Here is an 18,131-nt window from a genome sequence, read left to right as displayed (position 1 = left end):
TTTTAAAGGGAACGTAGACTGGGATGTGATATCTGAGAGAAAGATAGTTCTAAAACAGCTGCTATATGAAGATACTAGAGAATGTAATGTGTGCATGCTGATAAGAATATTCAGTGGAAGCGCTGAGCGGCCCAGCATGACTGAGTAAAGAGAGAGCAGAAAAAGGCACCCCGCTCAGGGGTTGACGAAGACAGTCTTATCAGGGTGCAGGCCCTTGAGATAACGAGATTCACTTCTTGCAGGAAGGGGTTAAGAGGCCTGGTTCAGGTACTGGGATGAGGTAGATACTATGGTGACTAGAGAAATGATTCATTGCCAGTTTCCATTTGGGTTGAGTAAGACGGTGATCTCATCTCTCTGAGAAGTAGAGCAGCAGGGGGAAGATTTTGCGAGAGAGACGTTAGAGTGTGGCAAAGAAGGAAGACAGAAGTGTAAACTTGCTGCTAGGTGGCACAGATAATCCACACAACGTGTGTTGTAAGTATATGTACTTAACATGAAGTCAACTTCTTGGAGTGCTTTTCTCCAGCAAAACAGAGAGTGGAAGAGAGAGAGCTCGGAAGTTAAGAGCACTTGCTGCTCTTGCTAAGGACTCTTGGTTTAGAGTACTGACTCAGCAACTCACAACTAGTGGTAACTCTGGTTCCAGAGGATTTGATTGTAGTGGCTTTTAATTCGTATTTTAATCAATAAAGCTTGCCTGGGGATCTGAGAGTAAAACAGCCCCACTGATCAGCCTTACAGACCAAGCAGTGGTGACACACACCTTTAGTCCCAGTAGCCATACTAGTTTGTCATAGAAACCGGGCCGTGCATGCCTTTAATCCCAGCCCTAGAGAGGCTTACAAAATGGGAGGAGACAGCTCTCAGTCTCAGACTCATTTTGAGATTCCTGGAGGCAGGATTGCCATTTGGGGTTGAGGTCGAGGTAAGAGCCAGTAGCTGGCTGCTTTGCTTTTCCGGTCTTCAGGCTGAACCCCAATTTACCTCTCTGAGTTTTTATTAGTCGTCCATTATGTGATGCTCTCTTCTAGCCTCTGTGGGCACCAGAAACACACGTGGTACATATACATACATATAGCATATAGTATATACACACACACACACACACACACACACACACACACACACACACGTATTCATGCTTAAAATCAAAATAAATTCATCTTTGGAAAAACCAGAAAATAATGAGATATTTATGTATATAGAAAGGGATGGAGCAGGAACTGTACACAGGAGCTTAGGGATGGCTTCTCAGGTGGTTTGAGCAGAACTTTGAGAAGTGAGGGTCGTTTCCCAGCATCCTATCCAACGAAGACTGTAAGAGAAAATCTCCTAAGTGGGAGCAAAATTCTATATTCAGTGTCGCTTGCATAGTTTGAAGATGAGTGGCAAGACATGAAAAGAAATGGAACCCATTCTCATAATTCCTGTAGATGAGGATAAATGAAAATAATGTTAAATATGCAGAAACTCGATTTTGAGCTAGAGTAGTCCTCAGAGCTCATTTGGCCCAATATATATTCTTATACGAGAAAAGTGACTTAACGAGGCTGGAGCAGTCATGAGATGGATAGGAGAAGACCCAATCCTTGAACTCCTGTCATGGGGTTCTAAGTTGAACCACTTTCTACTATATTATATTATACCATACTATACTATACTATACTATACTATACTATACTGTTTTTCTTTCTTCCTTTTTTTTCTTTTTGGTTTTTCAAGACAGGGTTTCCCTGTGTGGTTTTGGCTGTCCTATAACTTGCTCTGTAGACCAGACTGGCTCAAACTCATAGAGATCCACCTGCCTCTGCTTCCTGAGTATGAGATTAAAGGTATGCATCACCACTACCTGGTCTCTTATCTTTTCTTCCCCCTTTCTCCTCCTCGTCCTCATCTTCATCCTTGTTCTCCTCCTCCTCTTCCTTCTCCTCCTCCTCCTCCTCCTCCTCCTCCTCCTCCTCCTTGTCTTCCTCCTCCTATTCTTTTTCTGCTTCTTCTAGGCAGGATCTCTTCATGGATGTCCTGGAACTTCTTTTACAGACCAGGCTGGCCTTAAGCTCACAGAGATCAGCTTGCTTCTCTGACTCCTGGGAGTAAATGTGTGCTCCATCATGCCCAGCTACTTCGCTACTTTTCTAAGAATAAAGCTCATAGTGTCCCACAACAGAAGAGGGCAAGCTGCATTGAGACAATATTCTTCAAATTAAAATGACCTACATTGAACACCGTAACAAGTCTTCTTCTGTCTTGCCAACTAGCTCTCAAATTATGACACGGAGACATCTTATTAATTATGAAAGCTTGATCTATAGCTTAGGCTTGCTACTAACTAGCCCTTATAACTTTACATTTATATTAATGTACATTCTATCACATGGTGTCAGAACTCTCTTATATCTTGCACCTTCTGTTTCTTCTCTGTGTCTCCTGGCATCTTCCATGCACCTAGATTTTTCCTCCTCTTCCTTTCTTTCCCCGGAGGTCCTGCTCACACCTCCTGCCCAGCTATTAACCACCCAGCTTTTTTTCACACCAACCACAGCAATACAACCCAAACACTATACAGCTGTCCCACAAAGAATACCAAAAACTCTGCTCCAATAATAAAAAGGATGCTAAGCATTTACTATCTAACCATTCTGCTAGTCTGTTTATCTTTTCCACTGTGGGCTCTTAGTCATAAGCATGGACAATAGATATGGAACCTTATCAAGAAAACTATGTTAGTAACAGACTCAGAAGGGAACTCAACAACCAAATCTAAAAAAAGGACAAAATTCCAGATGGTTTGCAAAATCTCTGGTGTGGGAAGTCCTTTCTATATGTATTGCTTTTATTGGTTAGTGAATAAAGAAGCTTCTTTGGACTGTGATAGAGCAGACTAGAGCTAGGCAGGAAAACTAAACTGAATGCTGAGAGAAAGTAGGCAGAGTCAGTGAGTTGCCATATAGCCCCTGCCAGAGACAAACATGGGATAGAACTTTACCCGGTAATCCACAGCCAAGTGGCAATACACAGATTAATAGAAATGGGTTAATTTAGGATATAAGAGCTAGCTAGCAATACGCTTAAGTGATTGGCCAAGCAGTGTTTTTTAATTAATACAGTTTTATGTAATTATTTCTGGTCTGAGTGGCAGGGAAACAAATGAGCATGCCTCTGACAACAGACCTCAATAGCAGCAACTCTCAAAGGATGTACCTATCTTGATGTGTTTCTGTTGGAGACTTGAATTTCCGGTAAGAAACTTTGTTTCCTAGCCTTCATAAGTGGCCTACCCTTGAGATCACAGAATGGAGTGCTATGATTGACGCTCTTCTTACATCATCTAGAGTAATAGAAGAGTTTAACCTTCATAAGATTGAGATCTTAAATGACCAAAACCCAAACTGCCGCACTATAATAGATACTTTATTCAGACCTTAGAACACAGTGTGACAGTTTGAATTATCTACACTTTACTCAGGGAGAAACTGAGGGTCAGAGAGGTTAATTACATTCCCAAGTTCACAGAACTAAAAATCGACACTCACAGGTCTAATGGTTTCTCTGGACTCAGACCCGAGGCTCTTTTTTATGAGTGTTTTCTCTCTCTCTCTCTCTCTCTTTCTGACTATTATTCTTGACCCTGTTGCTGGCTTAGGGCAAATTTTACAATAGGCTCATATGCGGTGGAAGAGTCCTGATTAAAGTGTGGGTTTGAAAGTCGAACGCACAACCGCTACTGCACTATATCCATCCCACAGGCAGAGCATGTTTAACCCCATTGCCTTTGGTCCTTTCTACGTCATGCAGCAACTTTCTGATTGTGAAAGTTTTTAATACATTTGAAAGATTTATTTCATTGTTATTTTTAGCTATGTGTACGTGTATGAATCTACCTGTGAGTATGTACATGTGAATGCCAGGGCCCTCTAACAAGAGACATCAGATATAGAATTTTAGGTGTTTGTGGGTCATCCAATGTGGGTGTTAGGGATTGCGTTTGAGTCCTCTGCAAGAGAAGGGCACACTCTTAACCTCTGAAACATCGCTCCAGCCCAGTTTTTAATTTGTCTGAGTCAGTTGTAGTGTTGTGTCACAATAAATACTTGACACAATTTACAAAGAAAAATGTCAGTTTGGGCTCTAGTTGTAGAGGTATCAGGTCTGTGATGAGCTGCGTTGCTTTGAGCCTGTAGCACGTAACAACGCGTGTATGTCACACTGCAAGTGCTTACCTTCAGCCTGGAAATGAGAAAAGAGAGGAAGAAGAAAGGACGGAGGACCCATTACCCACTAAGGACATGAACTCATTGCAGTGACCTAAAGACCTCCCTCTAGGCTCTACCTCTAGAAGGCCCCATCACTTCCTAATAGCCCCAAGCAGGGACCAGGTCTCTAACTCATGGATCTTTGTAGCTGTAAGAAATAGCACAGACTGAGTGAGATAAGCTTTAGGGTTTATTTTTTGTAGCTTGAGCATTCAAGATCAAAGTATAAGGGAATTTTATTTCTGGGAAAAGCTCCCTTCCTGACTGGCAAGTAACTACTGCTGACATCACCTCTAGTTCTTTCCTCTCCTTCCTCTTTCCCTTTTATTAAGATTTATTCATGGGGCTGTGGAGATGACTCAGCAGTTAAGAGCACTGACTGCTCTTCCAGAGGACCCATGTTTGATTCCCAGCACCCACCTGGCTGCTCACAGCTATCTATGACACTAGTTCTAGGAGATCTATGCCTTCTTTTGGGCTCTGTGAGCACTAGGTATGCCTGTGGTGCAAACCCTCATACACATAAACAACATTTACTTGTTTTTGTTTTATATGTGTGAGTATTTGCCTGCATGATGTGTATATATGTACCACATATGTGCCTGGTGCCTGCAGAAGCCAGTAGAGAGCATCCGACTCCCTGAAATAAGAGATACAGACAGCCGTGAGCCACCATGTGAGTGCTGGAACCAAGCCTTCTTCCTCTGCAAGACCAGCAAATGTTCTTAACGACTTAGCCATCTCTTTAGCACAAATAGCCAACGTGTCACTGTGTCCTCACAAGGCAGAGAAAGCCTGAGTTTTCATCATCTTACAAAAGCTCCAGTTCTTCTGTAGCGCTCCCCCTGCCCCACCCTCAGCCAGAACCTCTTCCAAATCTGAGCTCTTCTTAAAGCTCTGCTTTCAAATACATCAGAGGTCAGAATTTGCACATATCACTTCACAGGTAATAGGAACATCCTTCTCTAACACCACCTACCACTTCGACAGAAGGTGAAGCATTTGAGAGATACAAAATTCAGTGCTTTTATATTTTATATTTATATTTTGTATATTTATATACAGGGTGATTGTTAACAACTCCGAAAGGACAAAAATAAAAAGAGAGTAGGCTGGGTAAAATATAGGTCTGCCCACATTTTGGCAAGAATTTTGCTTGCTGCTTTCTAAGTGGTGATAATTGCTGTTTAGAATTAATTTGATTTAATAGATAAGAGAATTTCATCTACCCAAAGAATCTTTTCCTATTAAAAATTTCCAGCTCTAAATTTTTTTTCAGAATATAATTTTTATTTATTTATTTTTAAATATATTTATTTATTAAGGATTTCTGCCTCCTCCCCTCCACTGCCTCCCATTTCCCCCCCTCCCCCAATCAAGTCCCCCTCCCTCATCTGCTCCAATAGCAATCAGGGTTCCCTGACCTGTGGGAAGCCCAAGGACCGCCCACCTCTATCCAGGTCTAGTAAGGTGAGCATCCAAACTGCCTAGGCTCCCCCAAAGCCAGTACGTGCAGTAGGATCAAAAACCCACTGCGATTGTTCTTGAGTTCTCAGTATTCCTCATTGTCCGCTATGTTCAGCTAGTCCGGATTTATCCCATGCTTTTTCAGACCCAGGCCAGCTGGCCTTGGTGAGTTCCCGATAGAACATCCCCATTGTCTCAGTGTGTGGATGCACCCCTCGCGGTCCTGAGTTCCTTGCTCGTGCTCTCTCTCCTGCTCCTGATTTGGACCTTGAGATTTCAGTTCGGTGCTCCAATGTGGGTCTCTGTCTTTGTCTCCTTTCATCGCCTGATGAAGGTTAATATTCAGGAGGATGCCTATGTGTTTGTCTTTGGATCACCTTCTTATTTAACTTCTCTAGGAACATGAATTATAAGCTCAATGTCCTTTATTTATGGCTAGAAACCAAATATGAGTGAGTACATCCCATGTTCCTCTTTTTGGGTCTGGCTTACCTCACTCAGGATAGTGTTTTCTATTTCCATCCATTTGTATGCAAAATTAAAGAAGTCCTTGTTTTTTACTGCTGAGTAATACTCTAATATGTATATATTCCATACTTTCTTCATCCATTCTTCCGTTGAAGGGCATCTAGGTTGTTTCCAGGTTCTGGCTTTTACAAACAATGCTGCTATGAACATAGTTGAGCATATACTTTTGTTGTATGATAGGGCCTCTCTTGGGTATATTCCCAAGAGTGGTATTGCTGGATCCAGGGGTAGGTTGATCCCAAATTTCCTGAGAAACCGCCACACTGATTTCCAGAGTGGTTGCACAAGTTTGCATTCCCACCAGCAATGGGTGAGTGTACCCCTTTCTCCACAACGTCTCCAGCAAAGGCTATCATTGGTGTTTTTTTATTTTAGCCATTCTGACAGGCGTAAGATGGTATCTTAAAGTTGTCTTGATTTGCATTTCCCTGATCGCTAAGGAAGTTGAGCATGACCTTAAGTGTCCAGCTCTGAATTTTAAGGGCATAATTTTTAGTTCACTTTGAACTTAAAAAACAAAAACTGAAGTAGTAGTCAAGATCCCTAAGATGGAGAGGGAGTTTTTGGCTTTTTAAAGCCTCTACTTCATTTAACTAATAAGAAAAACAAACCAGTTTTATTTTTATAAAGGTTAGTTTTTAGCACCATGAGTAATTAGTATGAGACAACACACCTTTATATCCAACTTTGAAATTATTTATTCTATAAATCAATACATAAAACTGGGTGTTTTGACATTCATGTATTGAAGCTGGTGAAATATTTTCATTTTTCTCCTTTTGAAATATCAGATTCACCATCGAATTAATTTCTTAGCAAAAAAACACCTAGATTTTTTTCTTAGACATAGAAACACATTGAAAATTGAACAAAGTACAATATTCATATTGTACAATATTCATTTATTTCAAGATCTTAGAGTCGACTATTAGTTAAAAGAGCTGTCAATGCCTACTCCTTCTACTTCATAACTATCCAATTTACTCTAGCACATCTCCCATCCAACATGAGACTATCAGATTCCCTAACAGCTGGACATGTCCAGGTGACAAGGTGTCTTAGGTAGGCTTTCTATTGCTGTAAAGAGACACCATAATCACGGCAACTCATAAGGAAAGTATTTAATTAGGGGGCTCCCTTACAGTTTCAGAGGTTGAGTCATGGTAGCTAGCATGACGGCATGCAGGCAGAGGTAGTGGCTATATCTTGATCAGAAGACAAATGAAGTCAACTGAGACACTGAGCACAGGAAACCTCAAAGCCTGCCCCCACAGTAGCACACTTCCTCCAACAAAATCATACCTATTCCAACAAAGCCACACCTGGTAATAGAGCCATTCCCTATGAGATTATGGGGGCCAATTACATCCAAACTTTTATCTTCCATTCCATGGTCTCCATAAGCTTGCAATGGTATCACAATGCAAAATGCATTTAGTCCAACTTCAAAAATTCCCATAGACTATTATTATACTCTCAGTAATGTTTTCAAGTTCAAAATCTCTTCTGAGATTCATGCAATCTCTTCACTATAATCACCTGTAAAATAAAAATTAAAAGCAAATCACATACTTCCAACATATAATGGCACCTGATATACTTAAGCATTCCAAAACTCAGGGAAGGGAGGAAATACTAGATTAAAGGAAGACTGAAAACCAGCTGGGTAGACTCCAAACTCAGCATCTCAATGTCTGATGACAAAATGTTCTTCAGATTTCCAATTCCATTCAGCTTTGTTGACTGCAACACATGTCTTCCTCTTGTTCCTTCTACTACCTATGGTATCATCTTGAGAAGGCAAAGATGAACATAAAAAAACACAATATTTTTAAAGTTTTGAAATGTAAGATATATATATCAACACTGTGGTTTGAAACCAGAACTTCCTGCATGCTAACAAGCAGTCTACCACAGGACCACACTTCACACTTACAATATGTCTATTGTGAAATTGTTCATATATGGTTTACATGGTAATGTAAATGCCTTTCATTTTAAAATAACATTCTATTAAGAAGATAATTCCAGGCCAGGTGTGGTGGCACATGCCTTTAATCCCAGCATTTGCGAGGCAGAGGCAGGTGAATCTCTGTGAGTTCCAGGGTAGCCTGGTCTACAAAGAGAGTTCTAAGAGACCCAGGGCTGTCACACAGAGAAACCCTGTCTACAAAAAAAAAAAATTAATTTCACAATTATAATTTCTTTGCTTTAGTAGTTTTTTTTCAAAGCTGATATTGTGTTATCAGAGGAGTCTTTCCTCATGTATTCTTTTTAGGTACTTGTCAGATGCCATGGTAACATGGAGTCCGTGAAGCATGGTCTAGGAATAGTAAGGAATCCAAGACTGGAGGAGAGATAAGAGGAAAGGAAGATAAGAGATGTGTTTGATAACATCAGGCTGTATAAACTGGGCAAGAGTTTGGATAAAATAGAAATAAAATATATGTACACTACAGAAAACAAACATCTCTGTGGTTGGTAACTGCAATCTAAATGTGATTCTAGGATGTCAAGGTGTCCCGAGAGAGGCTAGAGCACTCCAATCCACTGTGGTTTATCTTACAAGCTGCAACACTAGTCACACAGAACCAGGAAAGCCTGGAATAGAAAATTGAAGAGCAAAGTAGATAGAAGTGAAGGAGAGGAAAGTGCAACAGCAGGGGACAATGTTATGTTAAAAAGGATCTTGCTGGTGTCCTCAGGATGATCATAATGTCTACCATTAAAATTGTGCTGAAGCTAAATGAGAAGGCTAGAGGGATGGGTCTAATAAAGGCTCTAGTGACAAACTGAATCAACAAATCCAAAGGCTAGCTATGAAAACAATAAAATCATCAAATGTCTAGCCAGTAAAGTAAGAGACTAGGAGAGAAGATACAAATCACTAATGTCATAAATGAAAGGGAGGCCATTACTACAGATGTTAGAGACATTAGAAGTATAGCAATTGGCCTGTATGAGCAACTCTGTGGCCACACATTGGACAGCATAAATGAAATGAACTAGTTTCTTGGAAGATAAGATCTGTCAAGTTACACACGTAGAACCCCAGCAGTTAGGAGTCTGGGTCTGGAGGGTTACAAGATTGAGAATAGTCCAGGCTACATTTTGTGAGCATGTCCCCCAAATAGACAATGAATAAGTAAAACTTACAGTTGATATCATAAGTTGATCAGAACAAAGCAAGAATGTCTGCTCACACTACCGTATTTCCACTTTCAAGTTCTAGCTGATACAACAAAACAAGAAAAGGAAATAAAACATAGAGATTGAAAAAGAGGAAATAAAATTGCCTTTGTTTGCAAATGAGATGATAATCTAAAAAAATCAAAACAAAGCAGAAAACTCAAAACCTTTGAGCCGACAAATGACAGGATTCAAGGTTAATATACGGGATGTAATTGCTTCCTATATACCAATCATGAACAAGTGGAACTTGAAGCTAAAGCCACATCCCTAGTGTAGCATCTCCTACACTGAAACAAGCGGGTTCAAACTACCAAAGTGTGTAAGATCTCTATGAGGATGACTACAAATTGCAAGAAGACCCCATGAAAGACATACATGAATTGATCTACTTCACATTCATGGCTACGAAAAGTACAATGCTGTGATGTAAGAGCAAGCTCAGGCCGGAAGCTGAAGATCAGACTGCCTCAGCCAAAGGGGGAGAAAGTGGGCATGGCTTGCCTCTTAAAGAGACAGAAAACCATAACACACAGCATATTTAGTAGGTAGGGGCCCACCTGGGGGAAGTAGGTCACATGGGGTAAGGTTTTGAAGGTTATATCCAGGTTCCTAGCTGCAGCTACTGTGTGCTTCCCAGTCCAGTGCTGGTGAACAAGACTCTCCCCAATGATCCCACCCACCATGACTGAGCCTCTCTGCTGTGATGGAATGAAATCCCTCCCAAACCATGAAATCTTTGTGTAAATAAATCTTTGTGTAAGTGTTCTTCTCTGTCAGTTCTTTGGTCACAGAAACACAAAATTAACTAACTGTCTTAGTCAGGGTTTCTATTGCTGGGAAAAGACACTGTGATCACAACTCATAAAGAAAAGATTTAATTGAGGGAGGCTCACTTACAGTTTCAGAGGTGCGGTCCCTTATCATCATGGCAGGGAGTATGGCGGCATGTGGGCAGATGTGGTGCTGGAGTAGCTGAGAATCCTACATCTTGTAGGGCACAGGAAGTCAACTGAGACTGTGGGCAATATCCTGAGCATGGGAAACCTCAAAGCCTGCTCACACAGTGACACACTTCCTCCAACAAAGCCACACCTCCTAATGGTGCCACTACCTGTGAGATTATGACGATCAATTACCAACAGACCCCAGATTATTTAAGCATGCCCTAAGTAATGATGTGTCTTTACAAGATCTAAAAGAGGAGAAGCAGAGAAAAGGATCATGGCATGGTAGATGCAGTGACTAGAATACTGTCACCACAAGCTAAGGACAGCTGTAGCCACCAGAAGATGAGCAAGGTTAAGAAGGAATCTCCACTGACCCTCCAAGACCTGATACGAGAGCCGGGTCCCTGGCCTGTGTGGAAAGCTAACTTTCCAGTTGGGCTGGCTCCTTCACTTTGGCTGAGAAGACCCCTAGGATATATTGATGAGATGGGTGTGATAATTAGTCCTTGAAATATATACTCTATTTTTCCTTCCCAGAATCCTCGCTGTTGCATGAAGAATTGTAAGTCTGCCTGCTTTTCTGAATTATTTAGAACCGTGTAGCTTTTCCTTTTCTTAGTGTTATTTCTCTAACAATGTGGGCTTTCTCCCTGACACTAGGAGCTTCCTTTCTCTTTCTCTAAGTCCTCTCTCTCCACCGTGTTTCTCTGTCATCTACTATATCTGATTTTCTGCTTAAAGACATGGCTTTTCCCTTTCTCTCCCTTGTTCTCCTCCAGTAGCTCCTGAGGTCTTCTTTTTAACTAAAAAATTGTCCTTGAGTTTCCACGGGAATTCTTTCTCAAGTTCTGTTATTGATGTGACTAGGAACTTTAAGAGGGGACCCTAATTTTCCCTGAGTCACTGCCAAGGCTTTGTTTTCATTTCAGACTTCCGTCTTGCAAGATGGTGAGAGAATAAATTTCTGTTGTTTAGGCCAAGATTTGTCATGGCAGCCCCAGTAACTAAGACCTCTGTCATTCTCCAGAATTGATTGAAGATACTATTATCTGTCATTGTGTAATAGGAGACCTGTTCTATGCTAGAGGCTAATAGAATAGCTCCAGGCTCCTGGAATAATTTGTATTGGTTGAATTCTTTCCAGTAGCACATGCCAAAATCCCTTAAACTTTGATACAAACTGACATTAAATTAGATGAGATGATTCTTCAAGAATACTATCTTAGGTAGTTAGTCATGGATCTTTTTAGGATGGTCCTAATTAAGTCTTTTATTCTGTGACCATTGTAGCATTATATGCAGCTTTTGGAAGCAATGGAAAGATCTCATCAGTTCTTTACCTGTTTTTCTCCAAAACCAGCAGCTTCAGGTCCAGATGTGCAAGAAGGCAGACTGACAGACATCAGTTGGAGAGGTCACATCAGCAACCAGGGATTGAGCAGAGCTGAAGCTACCAGAACAGACTGCCCTTGGTTCCCTCATTCTAGTTAGTTCTGGATACACAAACAGGGTATCAGTCACCACAGTGCTAGTTAGACCTGCAGTGTCCTGGATACACAGACTGGGTATCAACCACCACAGTGTTAGTTAGACCTGCAGTGTCTTACAAAACTACTGCAATTCTACAGCCAGGATATTAACATGGATACAATCCCCTATCTTCTGATCTCAGGTTTTCCAGTAGCCATCTCTCTGTGTGATTTTTGTCCTCTGTCAATGGATCCTATGTTGATTCCTGAATCTATCACCACAGTGAAGAGACAGAATTACCTGAGTGCCGCAAAGAAACCTCTCAAGTCCTTTTATAACCACATCCTCTTCTTACTTTGGGGATAACATGGGCAAATGGTAAGGAAATTCCATTGGAAAAAAGTCCATCTTACGGTTCCATTCGGGCAATAACAGAAGTGACAAAGTTGCAGCAATATACAACAGACGTCTAGTTGCCAGTGCGTGCATCTTCTCTTGAAAATGAGATATATTAAAACATCTGAGGGTTCATACAGAGCTCAAAATTGTCCTGTATTGTGCTGCTGAGTTCAATAGACACAAAGGTAGGGGAGCTGCGGTGTGCCTGACACTGTTCTGATGCTGAAGATATTCAACTACTGTTTCAGAATTCCTCGGTGATAGCAGGCGAGCAGCTCTAAAATGAAATTACATCATAAATTCCTGGTGCAAAGGAGAGGCTCCTCTAAAGGTGTTAAAGGGCCACCCCCCACCCACAGGGACACGGAGAGGATTGGTACAGGAGCTAAGCGTTTGGCAGGGTGAGCTAAATTACAGGCACAGGGACTAAATGCGTAGCCTCTTATGTCCTGGAGGGGGTCAGTGGATGAGCACCCGTGGCGTGCCCTGGGGACAGAGACGTGACACGTTGGCTGACTGCTGGAAGCCTTCTGCTATGACTCAGGGTAGATGAGCGGAAGGTAGTGCAGACTACACTGACAGTAACAAACCTCTGGAGTCCCGAGGATGGGGAAGGTAAGATCATGCAAATGAGCAGGATGGCTGGCCAAACCGATGAGCGTGCACCTCCGTGTGTGCATACAACAAGGGAAAGGCCCTCTTTCAGCAACTTCTGAAAACATAGGTAAGTTCCATTTCTATACTAAAAACAGTAAGAGAAATGTTATTGTTCTAATTTATAGATACAACATGGCCTTTGACAGACCAAGCAATTTGCTTCAAGTCACTTGGTTAGTAAAAAGGATAGAACCAGGATCTAAATTCCTCTTTCTAATTCCAAACACAGCCCTGTCACCTCAAGTCTGTCATCATGACCATATAATGGGTCATATGGTGGCCTGGAGGAATGGAAGAAAAAAGGGATTTGGGAGGATGAGTGGGCTTTGGAATCTATAGAGCCTGAAGGGTCAATTCCCCCCCTGCTATTTTATTTATTTATTTTATTATTATTATTATTATTTTTCCAGTAAAGTGAGCAATTTCTTTGGCTTTGGCTTCATGAATAGAAATGGAAAATTTGACTATTGAATGGAACATTACAAAATACCAGATTCTGTATGGGGGCAGGACCTTCTCTGGCTAAATAAATTACACTTGAAAATAGAAAATAAGCCTCAAAGAAACCACAGCAGTTCTACAGAAAATATTTCCAAAAAATATATATATAGAAAAAATAATAAAGGATTCATAACTAAGCTTTCATATTCAATCAGGGTACAGTCAGAATAGCTCAGATGTGGTACTTGGTTGGTCTCCATGTAACAAACCTCTACCATAAAGTTCCACCACCAACATAAGCCACACTGCCATGGCTGCCATGCCATGGAATCCTTTTGAAATGGTGGGCGAATATGAATCAATCTTTCCCTCCATACATTTTTTTTCCTGTCAGATATTTTGTTCACAGTGACAGAAAAAAAATGACTAAAATGCACTGGCTTCCCTAAATGAGTCTAAAGCAACAGCGTGGAAGGAACGAATCAGAAGAAGCATTGAGGAACATAGATGTCAATTCCCTCACCGTGGGAGTGGAGGCAATAAAGACACTGCAAGAAATATTAACCTAGAATTTGTAAAGCAGTTTAAAAAGCAACTAGGGAAGCAAGGTGGGTCCGGCTCTATATTTAGGTCATAGATTTGCATTGAGGTAAGATATGCCACTCATGAAATCATGCCAGCATTTGAAAGTCGATGCAGCTATCCAGGGCTCCAGTATTTCCGTCTGATTTCTTGGGACAGATGATCATTGTACTAATGACAAAGGCTCCACAAAGTTCAGAGTAGGGAATGCCCAGTGGAAAAGGTACACTGTAGGCAGTTTGGATGCTCACCTTACTAGACCTGGATGGAGGTGGGTGGTTCTTGGACTTCCCACAGGGCAGGGAACCCTGATCGCTCTTTGGGCCGACGAGGGAGGGGGACTTGATTGGGGGAGGGGGAGGGAAATGGGAGGCGGAGGCGGGGAAGAGACAGAAATCTTTAATAAATAAATAAATTTAAAAAAAAAAAAAGGTACAGAAGGAACCCGGCGATGTATCAGTAAGTTCTGCTTTGTTTTATTTTATCTCTCTTTCGTTACTTGTTTCTTTCTTAGCCCTGTTGTGAACACACGGGATTTTGGCCCCCGACCTTGTTGTGGATCTGCCGGCAATGGCCAGGTAATTCAGGAGAGAACAATGTTAATGGGAGTCTAACAATTAGGTAGTATTTTGTTACACGTATTCCTACTATCTTGCCTCTCAGAGCAAGCAGCACCTTGCAATTGAATGTAACTAGAGAAGTTAATGTTTAATAAAAACAGCACAGTCAGCCCGAGTCCTTTAGGGATTAAAGGGTTCCCATACTACATCTTCAGTGATGAAGTCACAGACCTAAGCAGTTATATCTTAGAATAACACAACTTTATTCAATATTTGTTCAGTTGTGTTTTCTGTAAAGCTTTTCTAGCCAATTTTTTTTTTATTTTTTTTGTATGTGCACAGAAGTGTTTTTGTTGACTCAAGTTTATCTCATTGAGTTACAGGAAGGTCAAAGGTGCAGTCACATTTTCCTATTTGCTCTATGGCAAAGAAAATACTTACAGCATTAGCTTTAAAAATCCGACAAACATAAATTTACAATATTTTTAGATGTATTTTGTTGGGAGCTGTTGGAGGCTGTGGACCCCCAGACCCTGAATTTCTGGTAAACAGCTTGTTTTCCTCTGTTCTGAGCAGCCTGTAGCTGCTCTGAGCTGGAGCCCCTGATGGTGGAGTGGGCTCTGATGGGTCTGCAGCTGAAAGATCCCGAGAGCTGGGGCGTGGCCAGTGCACTATATAAGCTGCTCCTGAGCACAATAAAGTGGGCATTCTTGTCTCAAGGATGACTTGTGTCTGTCTCTGTGTGTGTTTTTAAGTCTCCGGGCCCAGTTCCTGGCTTGCGTACCAACCTGCAGTGGCACAGGACCATTCGGCTTTTTACAGTATTTACTTTATTCATATATATAAATATATCTGTATATATATATTCAGATATATTTATTTCAAGATATATATATACAGATATATATATATATATATATATATATGCTTTGCATGTTTCTCTGTGCATCACATGCATGCTTTGTACCCTCAGAGGTTAAAAGAGGGAGTCCAAGTCCCTGGACTTGGAGTTATGGATAGTTATGAGCTACTATATGAGGTTAAAAGGGAGAGTAATATGTTATGAGACAGAATTACAAAGTAATTTTGAGGGATCCATTAATAATCTTAATAATTGTTATATACATCTGCATTTTATTCCAAGGGCAGGGGTTCTGCTTCGTAGTCATTACTTGAATACATTTTCAAGATATGGGTCATCTTATACACTCTCACCTAATTTTACTCATAACTTAGACAAAAATGCTAAAGTTTTCGCACACTGAAAGATACTCTTGAAGCAGAATGGAAATGATATTATTTAAACAAGCAAACTTTTTGAGCATTTAGAATTCTCTTTTACATTAATAGAAAAGTAGGGATAGACTGAAAACTTAAGCATGCTTTTTATGCAAAGGAAATGATTAAATGATTATATTCTGTTTTATATATACATCATAGCAAATTAAACCACTTAGTTTATGGACTTATCAAAATTCAGTGCTATGAAAAGGGTCAAGGTTCTAGCCTCTCTATAATTATTGTTTTTATGAGCAAAAACAAAGCTCAAAATTCTGAGTGCACCTTGTTCTAAAAATTCTGAATCATAGTTTTAAACTACACCTGAGTTTTATATTTTACCCAGTATGACTATAAAGCTTGCCACTTTTACTCTGTATTTCGCATTAATCTATCATACCTCCCACTTTTTTTTTTTTTTTGAAGCACAGTGAGTTTCTGGCCATCTCTCACAGTTGTGTCTATAATTCATTTAAACATATTTTTATATTTTAAAGTAATCCTACTCCTATCCCCAGCCAGCTCTCCTCACCGCTCAATAAGCCTTATTCTCTGTGGTTACGTTATTGACGACTATCTTAAAAACCATGTCAGAGCTTAACAAATGTCTGTGATGTCAGGATGCTGTGGGTGCTTTCATTTGGGTAGGCCCACTGGCACCGTCTAGAGTCACTCTGGAGATTCACTTAGCTCCGAGCACAGCTAGGGTTGTGTTAGCTTTCTGTCAGTGGACAAAATTCCTGAGATTATCAACTCAGGATTTCTTTTAGCTCAGCTTTTAGGATATTTGTATCCATGTTAGCTAAACTGTTACTTTTGGGCCTGTGGACTTCATGCCAGGACCTCGTGCCAGGAGCTGGGCAGTAGGATTACTTTAAGATATAAAAATATGCTTATATTGAATTCTAAACTCAGACCCCATGCAGGGGAACACTCATTTCACAGTGGCAGAAGGGCAAATGAGAGAAAGGAAGTGGTTGGGTTGCCAATGTCTCAATCAAGAATCCACCCTTGGTAATCTTATATCCTCACTGAGAGCTTACTTCTTATAGGTAGGTCCCAACATCAACCAACAGGATCACAGACTGCCGACCGAAACTTTAACAATTGTTTCTGGGGCCAACAACCCAAACCATAGCAGGTTGGAGGCCCAATACGACACACCCACACCATTGCCCCAGTGTGGGTGATCAGCACAGCTTGGAGATACGTACCGTCCCCTCCCGTGTGGTAGTTTCTCATCATTTAGTATCCTGGTCTGGGTTACTTTGCAGAATAACTGCAATCCTTGGTGGTCATATTTATACATAATCTATTCTAAATACAGAAGAATGATTCCAAATGGACTATTCCAGTTAACTAAGGTCCCGAGGATTTTTATAATTTTTGTATTTTATAATATGATAGAATCTTTATAATCACAGATTGTAGTTTTACCTCAAAACCCACACCCATTTAATAGAAGATGAATCTTCTCCTCCTCTTTTTTCCTCCTCCTTCTTCAGTTTGTTTTTTGAAACAGACTCTCTCTATATAGTCCTGGCTGTCCTGAAGCTCACTATGTAAACCATACTGGTCTTGAACTCACAAAGACCTCCCTCTCTTTGCCTCTCAAGTAAGTGCTGGGATTAAAGGTATTTGGCACCATGCCTGATCCATAAAAATTCTTCTTTGGCAAGAAAATGGGAGGGGCTATGAATTTACTTGCGTAGGTTGCAGCTTGGTCCTGTGAGGTCCTAGCAATTCAACTCTGGCATAATTTTCTTCTGCTCTTTCTTTTCCTTCTCTGTATTTATAGGATTAAATGAATGGGCAGATGTCAAGATCTTAGACCTGTGCTGGCACGTAGTAAGTAGACACGCAACATTAGCTCTAGAACGTAAGTGATCATCACCTGTCATAACACACAGGAACACTAGGTTGGTCAGTACCTCCCAGAGCTGTAAAGTGTCTGGCATTTTCCTTAACTGGTGCTCATTAAACCCAAATACTTCCCCTGCCTCCCTAACCCTGACAAATGAAACACAGGAAGTTAGTCTGACCTTTCCACAAAACACGCTAAGTCTGAACTATTCTAAAGGAGTGATTTATTGACTTAAAAACAAAAACTCACAACCTGTCCTAAGTAAGAAATAAATAGTCTACATTATAACACAAATAAAACAAGACATATCCACAGATACACAGATTCTCACAGAGTGCAGGCTGCACGTGTTTGGGAATGGTTACGCTCTGTTTTATTCAACAAATCAAAACAAAACAATGTTGGTTGTGACTCAGTATTCTTAACATTATTGCTGACCAGAAGGACTTTGAGCTACATCTTATTGTGCGTTGGGAATAGGAGATCAAAC

This window comes from Microtus oregoni, unplaced genomic scaffold (assembly GCF_018167655.1).
Source record: "Microtus oregoni isolate MIOR12 unplaced genomic scaffold, Mior012 000026F_ref0000081, whole genome shotgun sequence".
Lineage (NCBI taxonomy): Eukaryota > Metazoa > Chordata > Mammalia > Rodentia > Cricetidae > Microtus > Microtus oregoni.
The sequence above is the reverse complement of the archived record's forward strand: the minus strand, read 5'-3'. Positions refer to the sequence as shown.